This window comes from Acanthopagrus latus, chromosome 8, assembly GCF_904848185.1.
Source record: "Acanthopagrus latus isolate v.2019 chromosome 8, fAcaLat1.1, whole genome shotgun sequence".
Classification (NCBI taxonomy): Eukaryota; Metazoa; Chordata; class Actinopteri; order Spariformes; family Sparidae; genus Acanthopagrus; species Acanthopagrus latus.
Genome location: NC_051046.1, coordinates 22,968,137 through 22,988,043, shown reverse-complemented (window position 1 = coordinate 22,988,043; position 19,907 = coordinate 22,968,137). Strand labels below are relative to the sequence as shown.

At 41.7% G+C, this 19,907-nt stretch overlaps 1 protein-coding gene and 1 long non-coding RNA gene across 2 annotated transcripts in view; one reads left to right on the top strand and one right to left on the bottom strand.

The window, feature by feature from the left end:
- Positions 1–19,907, bottom strand: part of cdh13 (cadherin 13, H-cadherin (heart)) — a 393,409-nt gene that overhangs the window by 20,432 nt on the left and 353,070 nt on the right. The window lies entirely within an intron of this gene.
- LOC119024582 lies at positions 11,205–17,646 on the top strand. Its single transcript, XR_005076508.1, has 3 exons — positions 11,205–11,307; positions 16,963–17,123; positions 17,448–17,646. It is a non-coding gene; the product is annotated as an uncharacterized LOC119024582 (long non-coding RNA).

Below are 19,907 nucleotides of genomic sequence, written 5' to 3'. Positions count from 1 at the left end.
ATATCATTATCAATATCATTAATATATCATTAATATATCATTAATATCATCATTATCATAGGTTTGGAGGGTTGTCTCTGCTTTTACCAGCCATGACAGCATTGACTGGTGTTGTTTTTTGCCTTTAGAAAACAGAACCATCTACATGTAGTAAGCAGGTCGGCATCTGAGGAAACAAGCAACCAGGTCGATGGACACAAGCTTCTGGTGGTGCAGACTTTGACCTTTCTAACTTTCAAAAACTTTTACTCGCACAAGAACCTTTATCAAAAATGAAAAATGAAAATAATAATGGGTCTTCTTTAACAGTGACAAAATAAAATCACCTAATATTGTGTTATTGGGATGTCAGTATTATAAGTACACTAACAATATCATGTTTTGCATTATCACCTGTGTCAACTGGCATGTAAACCTACAGTACCTGCAGGGTGCCTTGGAATCATCTCCCACTCCCACAAATCCTGTCCATCAGCAACCCACAGGCCAACACTCCCAGTCTTTGTTATATTTTTTCCTATAATTTTATGTTATAATTTTTTCCTATAATTGTGCTATTTTGTTTTGAAATGTCACCTGTGTTTGTGTTGATTATGGGGAAAAAGAAGGGATGGAGGGAACAGGGTTGAGGATGGATCCTGCAACAGGACAAACTAGGCAATTTTTGTTTTGTTGGACAGGAGACATGGGCCCAAAGATTCAACTATGCCGGAGGAACAAGCCCCCTAAAAAAAGAAAACACATCATGCAACGACCTGTAATGGTCAGCAACTTTACAGAGAAACAAGCCCAAAGTTCCCTGTACTGTAATAAGCAGACATGGCAACCCTGCAAACAACACTGTACACATTTTATGTTAGAAAAAGGCCAGGTCTGTTTGCTCGGCATTTGTCACATTTTGCTGTAATTGATACACCAACTTTTACCAACCAACCTCAGCAAATCTTGAAAATGAGTGTGAAGACAGAAAAGCGATATCAGATGATATATTCAGTGTAACTTTCTCCCCTTGAGTCACATCTTTCTTTCCGTTCCTGTATCTGGTGTGAAAGCAGATAATCATCTGAATGTTTAATGAACACATGAAACAGCGTCTGTGACTTTAAAGGCCTCCTTAGTAGTCAATTGGGAGAGGCTGGAGAAGAATTATGATATGCTTCTTCACGTTTGTTTAAAACACTCGGAAAATAAATCCAGCCGTCAATTCCCAGAAGTGTATCTAGGAATTAACATGTGTGCATATTTGTATACTTTGTGTATTTTTGCATTCATGTGCATTCGTCTGCGTTTGTCTAAGGGCTTAGGAGCTGTTTGATAATCATCCAATGTGCAGGACAAAGAGATGATGTGCTTTAGTCTTTCAATTACATGGCTGTGAAAGTGTTCACTTTTCTCGAAAGAAAGGCCATTGTACTCCCATAATTGTATTCTTTCTTCTTATTCAAAAGGATTAAAGAAAAAAAAATCCAATTGGAGCTGGTTGGTGGGTCTGATGCTTTATCATCGCTCATTTCTCCATGCATCAAATTTGCTGCTTGATATCCGCATTGTTCTCCTCCATTTATTTACGGGTTAGCTCTAAATGATTTCCTGTTTTAGCTTTTCGTCGCCCTTCTCTGTGTCCGTCTGTGCAGAACAGTGAGCAGTGTTGCAATTTAAAAATCTGATTAAAACGTGTCACACATAGTATCACTGGGTCTCACTCAGGCACAGCAAGGGGTTAACACTATACTGACATACAGGCATTGATGGGTGTGTGACTCAGATAAAAGATTGCTCTCGCTCTCAAAATGTGAGACTGCAGCTTGCTATCTTACAGCGCTGTAGTCTCAGCTGTGTCTCGCTCTCATTATTGTCTAAAAGCAACGCGGTCTTGTTTATGTGTGCGTCCTCTTCCCGCGTGCTGTCATCGTTAGCAGCAAAACAAGTCAGTGAGATGAGATGACAAGCCCTGACTTCAAATTGCATCCGTGTGGATTAATTCCACAGAGGTCTCTTGGAGAGTGTTTCAGATCTCACCTGCCGTACCAAGAAACATCCTGCCAAAACACCCACACATCCACACAAACACACAGGTGTACATATTATGAGATGTGCGTCATGTTTCATTGCAGTTAGGCACTGAATAGGTTGAAGTTATGTGGATGCAGAGGTGAGTCAGAGGCAAAGAACCTCATCGACAAATGAAGAGACCAGAGGCAATGCCCTGACCTCAGGCTGGGTCATATACGCAACATGCCCTGCTACACACGCTAATAAAGACTGCTGAATTCGATTTTCTGATTTGATCTGCAGTTATCTCGTTATCATCCTCCTCTTGTTTTACTTATGAATCTCTTCTGGTTGATATCCCATTTACCTGATGTTATGTTTTCAGTTTCCATCAAGTCTGTTTTTTGTATTTAAACAGTATTTTATGTCACTTAAAGGAGACATATTATATTCATTTTCAGGTTCCTACTGACATAGGTTTAGAGTATATAATTTTCTCATACTGTCCAGTGCTGCAGCACCGTATTCTCCCTCTAATTGACACTGTTTTAGCTCCTGTCAATTTAAAAAAAAATTTAAAAAATACACAAGGGGAAAACAAAATGGACACCAACTATAACTAAATACAAAGGAAACTAACTAAACCCAAATCCCCTCATGGCACAGCAGGAAGTGTTCCAGCCTGATGAGCTTGGCCAAAGATTTAAGAGCACTCCACCTTTAGCCCCGCCTCTTGTTCCACCAGGAAGAGGCCTGTCCCAACCATGGTAACTCAAAAGAAAGAAAGAAACAGAAAATTATACAGAAGCCTACATTGCTTAAATGTGTGCATTCTGACAATGCAGGGCTCAAAGTAAATAAACAGCTTCTAAATCAAACAAACGGTGTCATATGAAATTGTATAATGTTAACTGTTTGGTGTGGCTGGCTGCAAATTAAATTAACCTGTGTAGAAAATCAAACTAAGGTGGAGAGTGAGTGGGTCGGGTTTTACCCTGTGAGGCTGTGGCCATCACAGCAGACCTGGAGGCATTTAAAAATTTCCATTTTAATTTCACAACCCACTTGTCAACACTGAGAGGCCTTATCATTAAAACCAATTTGACAGGTGATCGTTTCTTTGCTCTGTGAGGATACCGCTTGTGCCATTGTTGTTCATTTCGACATCTACAGTGTAGACCCCGAGTTAACCTCCACCCTCTGCTACTTACAAGTTGCTGTGTTGTGATTATCAGATCAGCACAGCTTTGCCTGCTAATGCCCTCCACCGGTTTTATTTATTAGCTAAATCTGACCGATAGTTCAATAGGGCAGGCAACAGGTCAACATGATGAATTTTCAGAATGAATATTTCATTTTTGAAACCTCTGCACCAGCATGAACCACGGCTGGAGGGATTATGTTTCTGCTGTCCGGCCGTCCATCCCATTCTTGTGAACGCAGTGGCTCAGAGGTGCTGTAAAGGGATTCTTCCAAATTTGGCACAAATGTCCACTTGGACTCAAGGATGAACTGATTAGATCTTCAAGGTCAAAGGTCACTGTGACCTCACAAACCACATTGTTTATAATTACTTAGGTGATCATGTGCTAAACACAAATCACTTCACATATTGCTCTTTGTGTACATGCATCTCCATCTCTCTCTGTGTATCAGGCTTTTGTGTATCTCACCGAAAGGTGTGTTCAAGTCCTCTTACCAAAAGTGTAATGCAATGCATTCTTGTTACATTTCTAGAGACAGGGCATCATGTTGTCCACTCCTCACTTGCATTAAGTTGACTACTCTGGCTACTTTATGCAAATCAAGGGCATTTGGCGCAACGCTATAAAACCACAAAACTAGCCAGCGCGAGTTAACATGAAGACAGATTCAGCAACTGGATGGCTTATTTCTCAGCTACAACCATTTTCTTAATATAAGTTATAACATTTTCCCAACAAGTTTGTCCAGGCAGCTGCAGCCAGTAAGCGTTTGCATGCCGCTGTCTGCTTTGATCAAGCGTGCAAAGTCCTGAAGTGCTCCGTGCCCTCGCATCCAAAAATGCCTAGGTGGACACATCATGGCGTGAAATAAGAATGAACTTCAAGCAAGTCTTGAATTGATTAATCTGGCAGTTTGTTAAAAGACAATTGTTATGTTCAGCAAATCAAGATTTGCAAAAGTTCAATTTCAGTTGAGTTGGACGGAGGTGATGTGTGAGTGTGGCTGAGCTGCTGGCTAGAGAAGCGACTGACTGGGTTCTGAGCGAGGCAGGCAGATGGAGACCACAGTGAGGTTGTGGACCTGACAGACAGAGAAACAAAACAATCCCATCACAGACCCAGAGTGTAGCTGGCATTATTGTCACATTATTGGCAAAACTGAATGATCTGCTGATGAGTAGCTGAGGAACCAGGGCTGATGAGCTGCTGGTGAGCAGCTCGGAACGTGCAAACAGGAACATCATGGGGACCCCACCGACTCATACGCACAGACAGAAACAGACAGGGGAGCCCGAGAAACAAATAATAACAGTAATGATAATAATTAGTTAGCAGAGGTCATAGAGGAAATGCTCTCCGTCGGTGGATTTGAGTGGAAGTGGGGGAAAAATCATTTTAAAAAAGACAAACATAGTAAAAGCTGTCTCTCTGATTAAACCTGCACAAAGCTTCGTGTCTCTCCACACAGAGTTTTTTTCACTCCCAACCAAAATAATTAGTGGATTACAGGGTCGGGATGTCAACTGAATGGAGCCTCAACGCCCACAAATGGTTTTGGGGATTCCTAACTCTCTAATCACATTCTGAACAGGAGCAGCGTCGATACAACAGCTCAGGGAGAAAAAAACAAAAAAAAAACAACAAAACATACAGCAGCAGTGCTTTTGCACGCCTGTCAAAAAAATAAATAAATAAATAAATAAAAACATCAAAAGACTGCCTACTGTGCAATGAGCATTGTGCATTTTTTCTGACAAACACACAAACACACACACACACACAAGAAAAACACTTGTTTTTCCCGATCTGTACTATCAACATGTTGATGATTTCCTGCTTTCCATTAAAATTCAAAACAACTGAAGAATGCCTCTCAGGGATAAACTCATTTGAGGAAGAACTGGCAATTTATTCAGCTGTGGCATAACAGCATATGGAATATATCTCTTCAGCAGATCATACCAGTAATACTCGAGGATTTATGATGATTTTTAGTGGCATTAATATTTTTCAATAGCTGTTAAACTGGAGTAGGGGAGACAGACTGAGATGGCGTGGAAGCTAAAAGAAAATGAGTGGAGAAGAGGGTGGAGGTGGAGGACAGCAGGGGATGAATAAGGATGATAAAGGACTGAGACCTGGGCAAAGTTTATCCCCGGGGCTTGTACCGTGGCTCTGTTCCTCTAGTTTGAAGGCCCCTTTAGGAGGTTAGGGTCAGGCTGCAACCCAAATCGATGGGCCGAGAAGGGACTGAGAGGCTCCATGCTAATACCTGCTTCATGATAACACCGCCTGCTGAATCCCTGCTGGATAACGCCATCCATCACCCTGCTGTTGCCACCAGCACAGACAGAGGAGGAGGAATAGAGAGACACGGTATTGTTCAGATAGATAGATGGCTGAGGAATGCTTTCGCGTCTTTGCTGCATGTCCCTGAGCTGATTTTAATAAACGTGGTAATAGGGCAGCAGGAAGTCCCCGCACGGTGTCTCTGGCCCTTCAGACAGGGAGATAAATGCCAGGTCCTGCAGGTCTAGAGGGACAGAAAGATGTTAATCCATATATTACATATTACTGGCTCCAGCCTCAGCGTCACAGCGCTGATACATCATAGGAGATATTGATTGGCCCTGTCTTGGCAAGGGCTTCTAAATGAGATATTTCATCCTCGTGAGGGAAACCCACTGTACACTACTTTCTAATCAGCAGCTCACTACCTGGATCTTTTTGTTTTTTTATTTTTGAAGTTTGATTCACTTCCATGAAAGGGTAAGTTTTTCAACCTAATCGCCAAAATTATGTTAATGTTAAAGATGCACTGTGTAGTCTGTGGGGGAAGGAATTTTAATCAGAGGAGAGAAGTGATCTTCTTTGACTTTGGTTTTTGAAGTGAGTAAACAAACCTTCTTTGTTGTTGACTGATAAACCTGAATAAACAAACTGATATTAAAGGACAGTACAACTACTGTTTTACTTTGTTTACATGTGGCGGACCCTGCCACCATTCTAGCTTCAAACAGTGGTCTGTGGACCTTCTTTTCCCCTGAGAACAACACATATAAATAATTCTGAGTGTAAATTTTAACTGCTTCTCTAAAACTACATAGTTCCCCTTTAAGCTGCTGAGTAGGTTCTTGCAAAACCACATATAACTTGGTTATGATCAGGAAAACAACATGGTTTGGCTCAAAATACCTCTTTTGGTGGCCACAAACTCAGTCGGAAAATGTCCCAAGATCTCCCCCAAGATTCCTGCTTCTGATGCCACAGATGCAGCTGAGCTGGCCAGGCTTCCTGTGAAGGAACGGTTGTATTGAGCAGCTGGGAGATATGGCTCACTGTCTCCCAGACAACAGAGGACACATTCTTGTTCCTCTGGTATCTAACTTTCACTGTATCTCATACAGGAGATGCACTGGCTCCGCGACAGACTGAACTCCCTGTTCTCTCATCTGTTACAACTTGACCGAGGTAAGCACGTTTCCACAGAGTATTCTGTAGCAGGTTATATAGTCACAAACTGGAAAGTGTCCGGCAGAACTGGCATGGCATTAGACCCTGGTACTTGTTAGGATTATAACATGTCAGGAATTGAGATAAAGAGTGATTCTCTCCGCCTGAGGTATGGTGAGTTGTTGGGATTAGACTACGTCAGGACCGAGGAGTGGAGTTGTTGGGATTATAACAAGTCAGGAATTGAGGTGAGGAGTCATTCTCTCCGTCTGTGGTGTGGAGCTGTCAAGATCAGAATATGCCAGAAATTAAGGTAAAGGGTGAATCTCTCCACCTGAGCTGTGGCGAGTTGTTGGGATTAGACTATGTCAGGAACTGAGATGAGGGGTGATTCTCTTAGCCTGATGTGTAGGGAGCTGTCAGGATTAGAACATGTCAGGAAGTCAGATGAGGGGCAATTCTCTTAGCCTAAGGTTTTATCAGCAAGTCAGATGCTGACAGTCACATCTGACAAGGTCTTTGCGCTGGGGAAGCACGTCATGAGATTTGCATTTGTTGTCCTGTTATAAATGAGTGAAGACTACCTGAAAGTCTTGAGAAAACATTCTCCCTGGGTCTTCTCCCAATGCTGCAGCTGATTAACCACACCTGGTCTGTGACTGTTCACAGAATTAGCAGCCCTGCACTTCAACAGGGAGAATTTCCCTTCCAGTAACACCGTAGTTATTCAATGCATCTATTTGCACCACAACTTTTGGGTCAAGCTCTTCGCTTTGTTCCGCCAGAGATAAGAGGGTGCAGTGGGTTTCATCATATCTCTCCGACGTGCAGCGCTTTAACTCTTGCTGCTCTTATCAGCAGTGTCCTCCTTCGCCAGATACACAGAGCATTTAAACCGACCCGACGCTGCAGTCTCATTGCTCTCTCCCTCCATCTCATCTTTCAGAAATGGGTCATTTAAGGTGAGAACTCCTCCAATCGCCCCTCCATGTCTAATGAAATAGTGTTTAATCCCCCCCCCCCCAATTTTACGCTACTCTCCATGCTCTATGTAACGTAATGTTAAAGGTGTCAGGGTGATAAGATAAATGTAGTGTGGGCTATCTGTGGAGGCCAGCAGGATGAGCCGGGGAGAAGGGCTATAAAGGCAAACATTCATTCTCATTAGCTCTCAGCTGAATCACTTAGCCAGTTGACTTCCTGTGTCTCCAAACTGCACTGCTAATCACTGAGCTGCCCTTCAGCCATCTTAAAGGCCACTGAAGGTGTCAGGCTTTTCTCCTCTTCTTCCCTCCCTGCTCAAACGTTCTCATAAATAGGGAACTCATGCAGTCCTCTTCTTTTGTTTCCCGAGACAAGCGAACAACGCCAAACCTTCATCTCTGGGCCACGATTGGTGAGCCCATTGTTACAAATGTGTTTATGGAAATGCTGAGCGAGAGGGGATTGAAAAGAAAGAGGGATGATGCAGAGGCTGTAATGGATCTGGACTTAACTATGATGCTGCATACAGTGTATGGAAGACACTGTAGTACCAGTTAGGGGAAATACTTGATCATGACAAATGAGCTGGTTTCACGTGTATAGTTTGGTTCATTCAGTCAGGAGTAAGAAGAAAAATAAACCTTTATTGGTGCATTACAGTTCTGGTCTGGTTGATGTTCATACTGACTTTGTTTCGTTTTTGTTTTACGAACCAGACCACTGGTCACGCTGCACTCTGCTGAACCTAATGTTTATATTTATATTCTCTGATTTGAAAAAGAGCTTGCAAGAAATGACGGGTTATTACCAGGAAGTCTTTAAACTTTTAACGAGGAACAGCCAAGTAGGCAACAAACAAATACACAGCCCTGTTTTGAACTTCTTTGTACTTTCTGCCTGATCAGAGAAAGAGCCCACACTGACATGCTAATGCCTGGTTTGTATACTAACAAACCACACAAAAGCCTGCTTGGAAAAGTCACCTTTTCCGGTGGTCTCAGTCCAGTTGAGGTCCACCTTCAGGTCACACTCCCAGCTGAGGTAAGCACCCTTCATAAAGGTGTACGGGGGCAGCAAGCTGCCTGGTAGGAAACATTTACTGCTGTACCTTTTCATGACCATGGTTTCCAGTACAATTTAATTGATATCTAAACCTTTTCATCAACCTTCAAGTATCCAAATGGACACAAAAGACAACCTGCCCAGCTGGCACAAAAGCACGTCCCCAGTGAAGATACTTAACTTGTGCTCTTACACACATTCAGGGGGTGACAAACATCAGTCCTCAAAGGGACAGACAGAGCTAATCAAAGTGCTGATCACAGTAATAAACAAACATGGTGACTGTGGAGGGATGTGTGCTACCTGCATACAGAAACGCTCAACTACAGATTCATCACTGGTTAGCCGGGGTTGTCTTGAGTGGCAGTGAACCCGAACAACATGGTCAGCTCCCTCTCGTTGTTTCACGCCAGAGCAGCTTGCGCTTGTGTTGCGTTACAGTTGTTTTAGGTGACATGTTAGGTCACACAAATGTGGAGTGGCGAGAGGGTTTAGATGCTAGATTGAGAAATGTCAGGTAAATCCACAAAATCTAATTAGATGTGAGTGGACTCTTACTGTCACAGTGCACAGTGCAGTATTTGACAATTTTGGACCTTAAATTAAGATTTGGTCTGGTTTGGTTTTGAAAAACTCGACTCGGCAGCAAGAACATGGACCTGAAGCCTATCCAACACCGCCGACTGTAAGTAGCAAAACCACTACATGTTGCTGAAGGGGAGCCAACCATTGACGCAGACTGTTTTGGATTGAGGGGTCATAAATGAGATAGATGTTAATACACAATTAACATATCTTTGTTTTCAGTGCGTCCACATACTTTTGGCCGCTGTTAAGCGGGCTGAGCTCCTCTCGCTCTCAGTCCCTCCACGACTGTGTATCTGTTTACCAAGAAAAACATCTGATTGTTTTCTCAAATTTCTCCCGGGGGCAGAGACAACGCATACAGTACCAGACACTCTGCAGTCACAGACGCACTAATTACAGGGAATCAGTAGGGGGTAATGTTTTGTTTCAAATCAGTGGTAGGCTTCAGGCTGGTAGATTAATTAGTCAAAGATTATTCACATGGGCCCAGATACTGTGGATCGTCTGACTTCTGGTGCCCTAATGAAGGAAGCCAATACCATTTGGTGTTATAATAGTTTTGGTTTGGCAAAAGGTCCATGTGGTTATCGGAAGAGTTTTTAATATCGGTAATGGGCTGAAGGGGCCAAATGCCAGAAATAATCCAATGGTAATTAAATGAACTGCTGTCAGCAAGCAAAAAAATAAAAACTACGAGAATGAACGAGCTGGAGTGAAAATACAAAACAAGACAACTGTGATCCACAGTTGATTTTTCTCCATGTCATGAGGACAGTGATCCGTCTTCCACTGGCAAGATCAATACACAGCAGGGATACAGTCAATCAGAAGACATGCACACATTTGCATGCAACATGCACACGCACGCACGCACACACACACACACACACACACACACACACACACACACACACACACACACACACACACACGATTAGAATATGCCCTAAAATTACATTTAAGCAATTATGCAGACTTGAAACACTGGAGCTTATCTGACACCCTGGCTGGGCAAGAATAAAGGAGAAAATGTTTAATTCACTTGCGATGTATCAACATTAACCTGCCAAAACGTATAAATGTTAACACCTGGAGGAGCTTTAATGTTCGAGAAAAAGTGCTGCAATTTCAAAATCTGACACATTTCAGGAGCTGTGTGACTAAGGTATATGTTTGATCCCCAGCCACAGCCGGCGTGTCATGAATAGCTGCTACTGATAATTGCCGGGTATAAATATCCGTCCATCAAATAACCAGTTAAGAAATGTGAAAAATGTCTGTATTACTTTATGCTAATCACACGAGGTTGACAACCAAACGATCCTGTGGTGTAGATTCATTTTTCACCTGCACTGAATGTGTGACACGGCCTACAAAGTAAAGTAAAGTTAATTTCTTCCGCGTGTGATTGAGAGCTGGGCTTTGTGCCCACAGATGCAGATGATTTAAGTTTTTTTTACTGGCAAATTATGATGGAGCTCCTCTGGGGACTGTGCGAGTGCGTATACACTGAGCTTTATTGACATCTCTCTGACCTGACAGTTTGTTTATTTGCACCTGCTATGATAGGAGTGTTACTGCTTAATCACTCCTATTAGCTCGCTCTGGTGACCTCATGTAATTCCAGCGCAGCTTCACCAGATTCAGCCTGAGCACAGACGTAATTAATCGGAATAACTGAAAACACCTGTGCAGGTTCACAGGGTTCTTAGTAATCAAAAAAGCACCTTAAAACAATATTGAGTCACTAACATTATCTCCCACTTTTGCCGCAGAATGGCCTTGTAAAGTCGGTGTCGTCAATGCGTACACGAGGCCTCAACTGCCAACAGCATCCACAGACCATATTCACGTGTCGGCCATTTCCTTCTGAAGTTCAAGTGTTGCACAGCTGTGTTTCAGATTGCAGGTCGAATAAACGAGGAAGCGGACTAATTGTTATCATTCCACTGCTTCGGGATTGATCACCTGAAAAACACAATGAGCCGCTCGATCAGGAGGGACACTGGGTGATTTTTTTGAGGTAAAACAACATGTTTGGTTCCCGATTAACTTCTCTGACAACATTAGTATCCAGCCTCGCTAACATTAACCCTTTAATATTGTTATATGCACTTCAGTTAGATTGTCATAAGTTAATTCTTAAATATCAGCGTACATCTCGGACAAGTGGTTGAATGCCAATGTTAGCCAATGGGTTGTCAAACAGATAGTTTCACCTTGACACATGGCCAAATATCCCTGCACATTTTCACAATCCATCATATTTTTGGGTGCTGATTAGTCGAGAAATAAGATAAGTTATTTTAAAAACCATTGGCTATTGTTAGCATTCAACCACTCCATAGCTGATGTAACTGTCTGACTGCTTTTCAACCAAGTTTAAATACATGCGTCTAAGGTCTGTGCTGATATTTTGAAATTAATCGAAGCCTTTGCTATCGCTATAACACTATCAAATATTAATACTAGCTAGGAAGTGCTCCACTGCTAACGTTAGCTGTTGATGGGTTATCAAATACGTCGTATTACCTTAAAGTATGGCCTCATGTTCTTCGAGATTTTAATTATTCTTTGTCTTTGCAGTTGCTGATCACTGACAAAGCAGTGAGATCACACACATTTGTCTGATTCCCTGTGATGAATTGCAACCTGGAACACAAGCTGTAAGCTATGTCATTTGAGTTGTCTACCTAGAATGTGACATCGGAAGAAAATGGCCATTGTGTGAATACGGTCTGTGTTTCTGTTGGACAGCGAGCAAGTCCGACAAGTTTTTGCTGCAACTCAATTAACTGGCTTGGAATCTTTTTCAGTGATGCTTTCAGTCGTCTGAAGCATTTTCTGAGCAGATTTGTAAACCTTGTGTCTGCAGCTGTTTTGTCAATGGTGTCAGGACCTCGGAAATGTGAGGGAAAAGCTGCAAAACAAATACAGTCTTTCATCCGTTTCTTTAGAGCCTTTGAGAGTCATCTAGCTGCTGTTGTCAAGTCTGACCCCGACAAGCTCTGTGATAAGAGCATCAATGCGCAGAGCCAGGGATGACTTTCTCAAAGCCCAGAAGAACTTCTTCAAGGCTGCTGCATTTCTGGCCCACAGCTGTGAATGTTCATTAACGTCAAAGCATCTGTGTTGAGGCTTTTGGCTTCTGTGACCCCACACATTCACCCTGTCAGGATGCCTGTGAGAATACAGAAATATGTATTTTCTGGTGTGGGGCGGTGATAACAGTAGTCTGGAAAAGCCTTTAAACTTCACGTTTAGTACATGAGGTGTTTAGATTTAGATGCAGTACCTGGTGCTCAAATAAAGGGTTTCTTTCATATCAGTAACCATCTGGCAAAATAAACACTGGACAACGGATGTTCCAGTTTTTCACCTGTGCAAGACGAGTTTCCTGAATTATACCGTGAGCAACCTTTAGGATTTCCTGAATTATGTCTTTAACAACCTTTAAAGCAAAAGAGCATTTCTTGATATGTGATCCCAAGTTTCTTTTTTCTCCTTTGCCTGTCTATTTTTTTTTTTTTTTGCACTATACAAGTTCTTTCATAAGGCATCCCTATTTATCAAGAAGCAAGAGAAACTCTGAAAAGTTTCCATGATCTTTGCTGTTATCCTCCAGAGTGCAGCTGCCTCAGACTGCATCCCCTCTGTAGCTGTAATTCCTCTCTTGCCAGTGAAATTCCTGACATCAACAGCATGTTCCAACACCTGCTGTATCTTCTGTACTTGATCTCAGTGGGCTGATATTTGAGAACCATGCAGCAGGCTGACTATCTCTGCTTTGGTGCACTGACATGAACACCGTGTTTCCATTGTGCGTGCAAACAGAATTCAGACTATTTAATGATACTCTATTTAAACTCTATCAAAATGTTTTCTGCAGGCAAATCATTTTTTTAAAGAATAAAAGCATATCTTTTTCTCAAAAACATTGCTATGATTGTGAATTGATACTTCAAAAATGAAAATTCTGGTCCACAAACCTGTGACCCACATGCTATAAATTAGGTAAATCACAAGAAGAAGACGAACCTTTGAGGGGTCTAGGCAAAGTAAATGTGTCCTTGATGGCATATTATTAAGAATTAGGTTATGCTGGGGGCCACGGATTTAACTTCCACTTCATAAAAATCTTGACTATAGACAAATCTCTTCGACTGCCACTTCATGTTCTGACCTCAGCTTTGTTAATAAAGCTCGCCTTCTGTTCCCCCAATCCCGTCTACCGTGTGTGTGCACTGGGGTCCTCACCTTTTCTTGCCACAACGAAACAGATGAATTGTGTGACAGATCATCCAGTTGCCTCAGAAGTTTAACAGAAGACTGAGACAGGTGCACAGAAAGTGACACAAAACAACTGCAAACAGCCTTGTTATTTGTAGACATTCTATCTCTTGGTTGTTTTGTGTTTCTTTGTAGTGTGTTTTGTGCTCATTTTGCATGAATTTTTAATTTGTGTATTTTGTCATGTTGTGTCTCTGTGTCGTTTTCTCTTCATGGTTGTTTTGCATCTCTTTGAAGCAAAACTATGCTGTATGTTGTATTTTGTGAACTGTTTCTGAGTGCAACACAACTGTCATGATATAACGCCCAGGTTTATGTTACAGTTCGTCAGATGTAATGTAACATTACGTGCTAACTACAAACAAAACTCAGCCCAAAATAATAGAGCATCTTGAAAAGTAATGACTTGAGGTTAAGATGAATGCTGTCTATACTACCATATTTTGTCAATCTAATTATTTATTTCTTTTTAAATGTGAACAGATGGACAGACGGGGGGGTGGAGAAGTTTCTGTCAATGCCTCTGTATTTTCCGTGGATAGAACTTGTCAGTATTGGAAGCCATTGTGTCTTGCTGTTCGATAGGAAAGCAAAATGGAACGCATGGAGCTCAATGGGCATTTTCTTTCAGCTCTATCATTAACAAAAACTCTCAGACTCCTATTTGTACCTGACACAGGCTGAAAAGAGCAGTGTGGTCTGGGTCAATAATGTAAACAGAGTGCTAGAGTTTAAATATGTTTAATTACCACGCGTAGACAGCAATTAGAAATCTAAAAAAATGCAGGACTACAACTCTCTCAGTGTGACCTTGATGGAGTCTGTGCTGGTGCTGGCATATGCTGCGCTGGATTTTGACCGTTATTCCACAGGCTGTTAAAAAGAAGGAAAGCTTAATATTTTCTTTAAGCTCTTCTGCAATTTGCTTTTAACCACACTGCCAGGGAATCAAGGAATTATCTCTCTTTTTGTTCCCTTGTTTTTGTGTTGCTTTTCTTACTCATCGTCTGTGTTCCTTCAGGGAGGACAGCGAAGTGCGTGCAATGAAGGCTTCACATATGGAGCCACGCAAAAAAATATGACAATAACTCCGTATAATACGATAAGTAGCTTAGCTAACCACTTCGCTGACACACAACCTCTAAACTGGTCTCCCAAATTCTCCGCCTCAGACTCCAGGGCTCCTTGTGTCAAATCAAATTCAGGCATTAACAGGCGGAGGTTTGATGTTAAAGCCCCAAGGTGACGCAAGACTGGGTTTGAAAAACTGCTGCAATTAGTGTGTGCAAAGTATGTTCACCAATTGGTAGGCAGTGTTTGTTTTCAGTAATTCAGTACAGTGCCTCATTTAATACACTGGGGCCGCCTTCAGTATTAGCCTATGTGAACTATTGAATGTACACTTCACCGCATCAGACTGACAGCAGCACCAGTTAATCAACTAAAGGGTCTGTGTGAGTGTGGGTGTAGGAAAACAGGACACGAATTCTGAACCATGAAGCTGAGCCAGGTTAATTAATGTGAAGGCACTACAGAGCAGGTTCTGACGTAGTTTATCAATCACTATATGTGATTATGTGTGACTATACACAATGAGCTACCTGCTACAAGCTATTCTACCAGCAATGAGTGCTCGCATGTAGCTGACACAGTGTTGGCTGGCAACTCTGTATGAGATCAGCGTTGTAATGAGCGGGAGTGACCTGACTAGACTAGAACAGATAGCGATGCACAGAAAAGGAGCAGTGACATGGAGGGAGTTAAAGTTCAAACCTGGTTTTTGTTTTTCATGCTCTGTTGATAATCTTAGTTATATTTTGAAGGTTTTTGACCAAAAGTGTTAGATGCTTCACCCTCAGTGGATCAAATGTGAGAGGAACCAACTGTGGTGTCTGTGGCTCATTGGTAGAGCCAGCGTCTTGTTATCCAAAGGTCACTCCAAACTGCTCCTGATGTGCTGGCTGGCATCTTGCATGGCAGCAGTTGCCATCAGTGTATGTATGGATGCATGAACTACCGTAAATTACCAAATAATAGCTGGGTTTCAGTTAACTGCAGGGTCCCCTTTAAACGCCGGGTGCAGGTGTATATTTTGATAAACAACTGCTGGTTCCAAATAAATGCAGAGTCTAATCTATTCTTTTTAAAAATCAAGGAAGAAGACGTGACCACTGACACTGCATGTTTGTCTTCTTCGCCTTTTTCACGTATTGTTCTTGCTTTCTGTCAGTCAATATCACATTGATAATCGCCATGGCTCCGGTGCAGCAAAAAAAATAAAAGTACGTCTTGAAATTCAAACTTTCTGTAGTAAAATATGCAGAGGAAAACTCGGGAGAAGCAGCCACTAAAGGTTTCTCTGTTGACCTCAAGAGAGTGAGAGATTGGCAAAAAAATCAAACTGAGCTTCAGCGGCTGCCCGAGGAGGACAGCAAAAGGGCCGCGAGGAGCAGGCGATAAACATGCAGGTATGAATTATCAGTAAACAGGCAAGCCACGAGAGTGTGTCCTGCAAAATGATCAGGGCAACAACTTCACCTGCAGAAGACGTACAACTATTGCCCAGAAGTATACCAGAGAGCCCCAAATAAAGGCCTGGTCTGTTAAGTGACTGAAACAAATCAGTGTCCTGGCTATTATTTGGTAATTTACGTTACTCTAAGTCACTTTGGACAAAAGCGTGTGCTAAATGTAAATGTAGTAACTAACCTTTATTATTTAGTAAAAATTCCCCTCATCTGTACAGAGTGTGGGACATGGTGACACAAAACAGAACTAAAAATTAGAGTGAATATTGTCCTTGGAGCCATCAGGAGGCCGATAAAAAAAAAAAAAAAACTTGCCCTAGGTCTCTTGGATGCGTTATTACATGACTGTTTGCGAACATTTCCTATTACAACCTCAGTAAAGAGAAAATAATAAGTCAACATTGTGTTTACAGTTTATTCTACTGCTTTTACATGGCCATGAATAAAAATGAATCAATTAATGCAGCTTTAAAGAGACAAGCATAAACTGGCATGGTTTTTATCTACAGATAAATTCTGATGCGGAAGCAGTGTTATAAAAGAGAGAGTGGTATCACATAAAGTATACATGCACTGGAATACAAATTACACATTGTATGCCTACAACATGCATGGCATTCCAATACAAAAACAGACAGCACAGATAAAGAACTGAACTTCACCTCTAACAGAGGTGATTCCATTTCATTTTAAAAGTCAAAATATTACAGAGCAATCACAAGCCATAGGTAGCATCATAATAATGGCATTCAAAATGCTGCAAGTTGAATCCCTGTTGTTTTTGAAGCTGCTGATTTGATTGAGGCACCACAGCTCATTTCTAAATGACTGCTGCAATGTAAGCATTCATTTCCTCCCAGGGAATCCAATCAAGTGGCCAGTGAAGTCAGAAGGAACTGATTGGACCAGCAGCGAAGTGCAAGGCAGAGGACAAAATGTGTGTGAGGCACTGGCTCAGTCACCAAAGGGTTTTAGTGGCTTCTGGAAATGTAAACTGGCTGAACCTGACCATGTCAGTGCTGTGAGTAATTCATCTAAGAACAGTTGCTGTGTGAACGGGAAGGGTTGTGTAGTTGTAAACCCCTCTGGGTTCCAATTCCTTTTTGTGTGAGATTTTAAGCTTTTACTCTGGAACCTGTCAGAGAGGAATTTCAAAATTAAATTATGACTGTCAAAACTAGTCTCTTCACAAAATGTGGCAACACATTTAATGTATTCAAAATGCATTCCAATATTTTTATTCCAACAAAAACTACTTTGGCAACATAAGAGTTGTATTCCTCAGAAATATGACAATGACAATGATATAATAATAATAATTCACCATGTGTCTCTTCTCTTTAAGGCCCCACCTCCCAAGTACCCCATCTGTTCTGACTGGTCAGCTCACACACCTGAGTCAGCACCACTTACCTGTCTGTGGTCGGCTCTGTCGTGTCTTCAGCTTACAGTCAGCTTCACTTGTCCTGGAATATAAGTGTAAACTGTGCAAATGTTTGACATGGTGAGGAAATGTGATGTCACAAAGTCACGGAAATAAATGCGGGACTACTGACGAGGTGTTTCAGGTACTTCAGGAGCACTGTTTTCTGTGGGAGAGAGGAGCTCCTGTATGCAGAGATAACTTTCAAGAGCTTTAACATGCACATGAACATATACATCACGCAGAGCGAAAGGAAGATAAAAAACAATCAAGCATAAACTAACCACGATGTCCCTCTTTACCATGTTTATTCTTGAAATAATGCTAATTTCTATTACCATGATCTTTCCCTATCTTTAGCCTTAATGTAGAAATGCTGCGAAGATATTGCAGGAAGCAAGAGTTTTTAAAATGTTGGCACAGAATGTCATTTGTGGTTTTGCTGAATAGTCCAATATAGCCCCTGCCTGTGAGTCTGTAAACAAGACTGTCCTGTCAAATTAAAAAAAACCCCAAAACAAATCAAGAGCTCAGCAAGAGCTCCAAATCAACATACAGCATGTTCATGTTGACAACTTCAAAAGACAGCACAAATGAGGAACAAAAATGCCCTAAGATTCAATTTGGGCTTAGATAGCTTATTATCCTTTTCTAAGAAAGGCCAGATCCCTTTTAATTGACCCTGTCTCAATAGTTAATAGGCTAAGAGAGTAGAAGATAGACAGCAACAGCTATTAGTGACACTGCTGGCCACAATTAATCCAACATACAGAGTTCCTCTTTGGTCAATGAAGAAGTCAGGTAATCTCTCTTTCACAGGAGGTCATGATAAGCAAATGAAAGAAAAGAGAAAAAAAAGCTTGGTGAGATTTTCTCTCTCCCTTTATTTCTGTCACAGCTAATAATCCACAAGTGTAGCGCAAGGACTTTATTTTGTAATATCCTACCATAGTGATTTTGCAGGTAATAAGAGGGGAGATTCATCCCTGTGCGCGGTTAATCTCCGAGCAAATTCCTTTAATTGTAATGCAAATTGACTTTGTTTGTACAAAAATTACTGCCAATCCTCGGTAAATGGCACTAATGCCGTTAGATGATCTGCATACTTACAAGCAAAGAGCACTGCGGTGGAGATTTAAAAAGCCCTACAATTACATCAGATACATGGACGCCTCGCTGACAACGCACTTTTCTTTTCACTTTGAGAAACTGACAGAGCACTTCCAAACAGTTTCACCTGCACTTTGACAAGCTTTTGTTTTCTCAAATGAATACGAGGCAGCTGCTGCCTAACGTCTTCCTGTGACCACCCGAACACCCACAGAGTAGCATCAGTTTAAATCTAGCCTAGGAGTGAATGTGCTGAGTACGTTCACTGCTCCTCATAGTTATCAAGAGGAAAATCACAGGCATCTGACCGCAAAGAGACACAATGAGCACAACAGTGAAAACAAATTGGCACTCTGGGGAGCTCTGAGGCATCCTTTTCGCTACCCGGTTAGGTCGGGATGACGTTATAATATCCTTCAGCTGCAGCAATGGAAATTAGTCCTGCGGAGGACTGTGTGTTTGTTTGGAGTGCAGATAATAAGACAACCACTATGCATGTTGAGCAGGGCAGCGTGGGGTCTTCACACACGCTTCTGTCTGATATTGTGCGGTTTAAAACATGCAAAGGTCAAGCTGATATGCTTCATGCAAATACAAATCCTCGTGTTGACACTGTTTACAACATCAGTACAGAGGAAACCATCTTGCTTATACTCCCCGGTGATTTCACGGGTTGTTTTGTACTTGTATTCATTGTCTCCTGGGGACAATGAATGGCATTATTCACTGTATGGTGCGTTAAAGTACCTCGACAGATGTGGTGGATTCATAAGAGGCTCCCACCCCCCAAACAACACTCTATTTTTTCATTCCTTTGTGTCAAGGTTTGCAAGAAGGACGCAAGGAGACAGGTTGGCAAAAAAAAACCATAAACAGAGCTTTCATAAAATGAAGCTGAAATCCAAAGAGCGAAAACTGGCAGGCAACAAAAGCAGAGGAAGTAGGAAGGGGCAAAGCAAAGTAACTAAGTAGAAATACAAAACTTAAATGAAAACGAAATGGCAGGGAACACACAACACAAGAGAATACTGAAAGAGGACACGAGCAGCAAATGCAGCAAACGCATAAGAGATATAAGGGAAACAACACAGAAAACCCAATAACTAAAAAAAGGGGAACACATCAACTAAATTCACAAGAACCAATAATCAGGGACATGTAAACAAAAAAGGCCAATCACAAAGGCAGAAAGAGACAGAAAGGGAATAAAATGAAGTATGACATATGAGGAGTGAGCCTTTCAATACAAAAAAGGGAATTACTGAACTATTG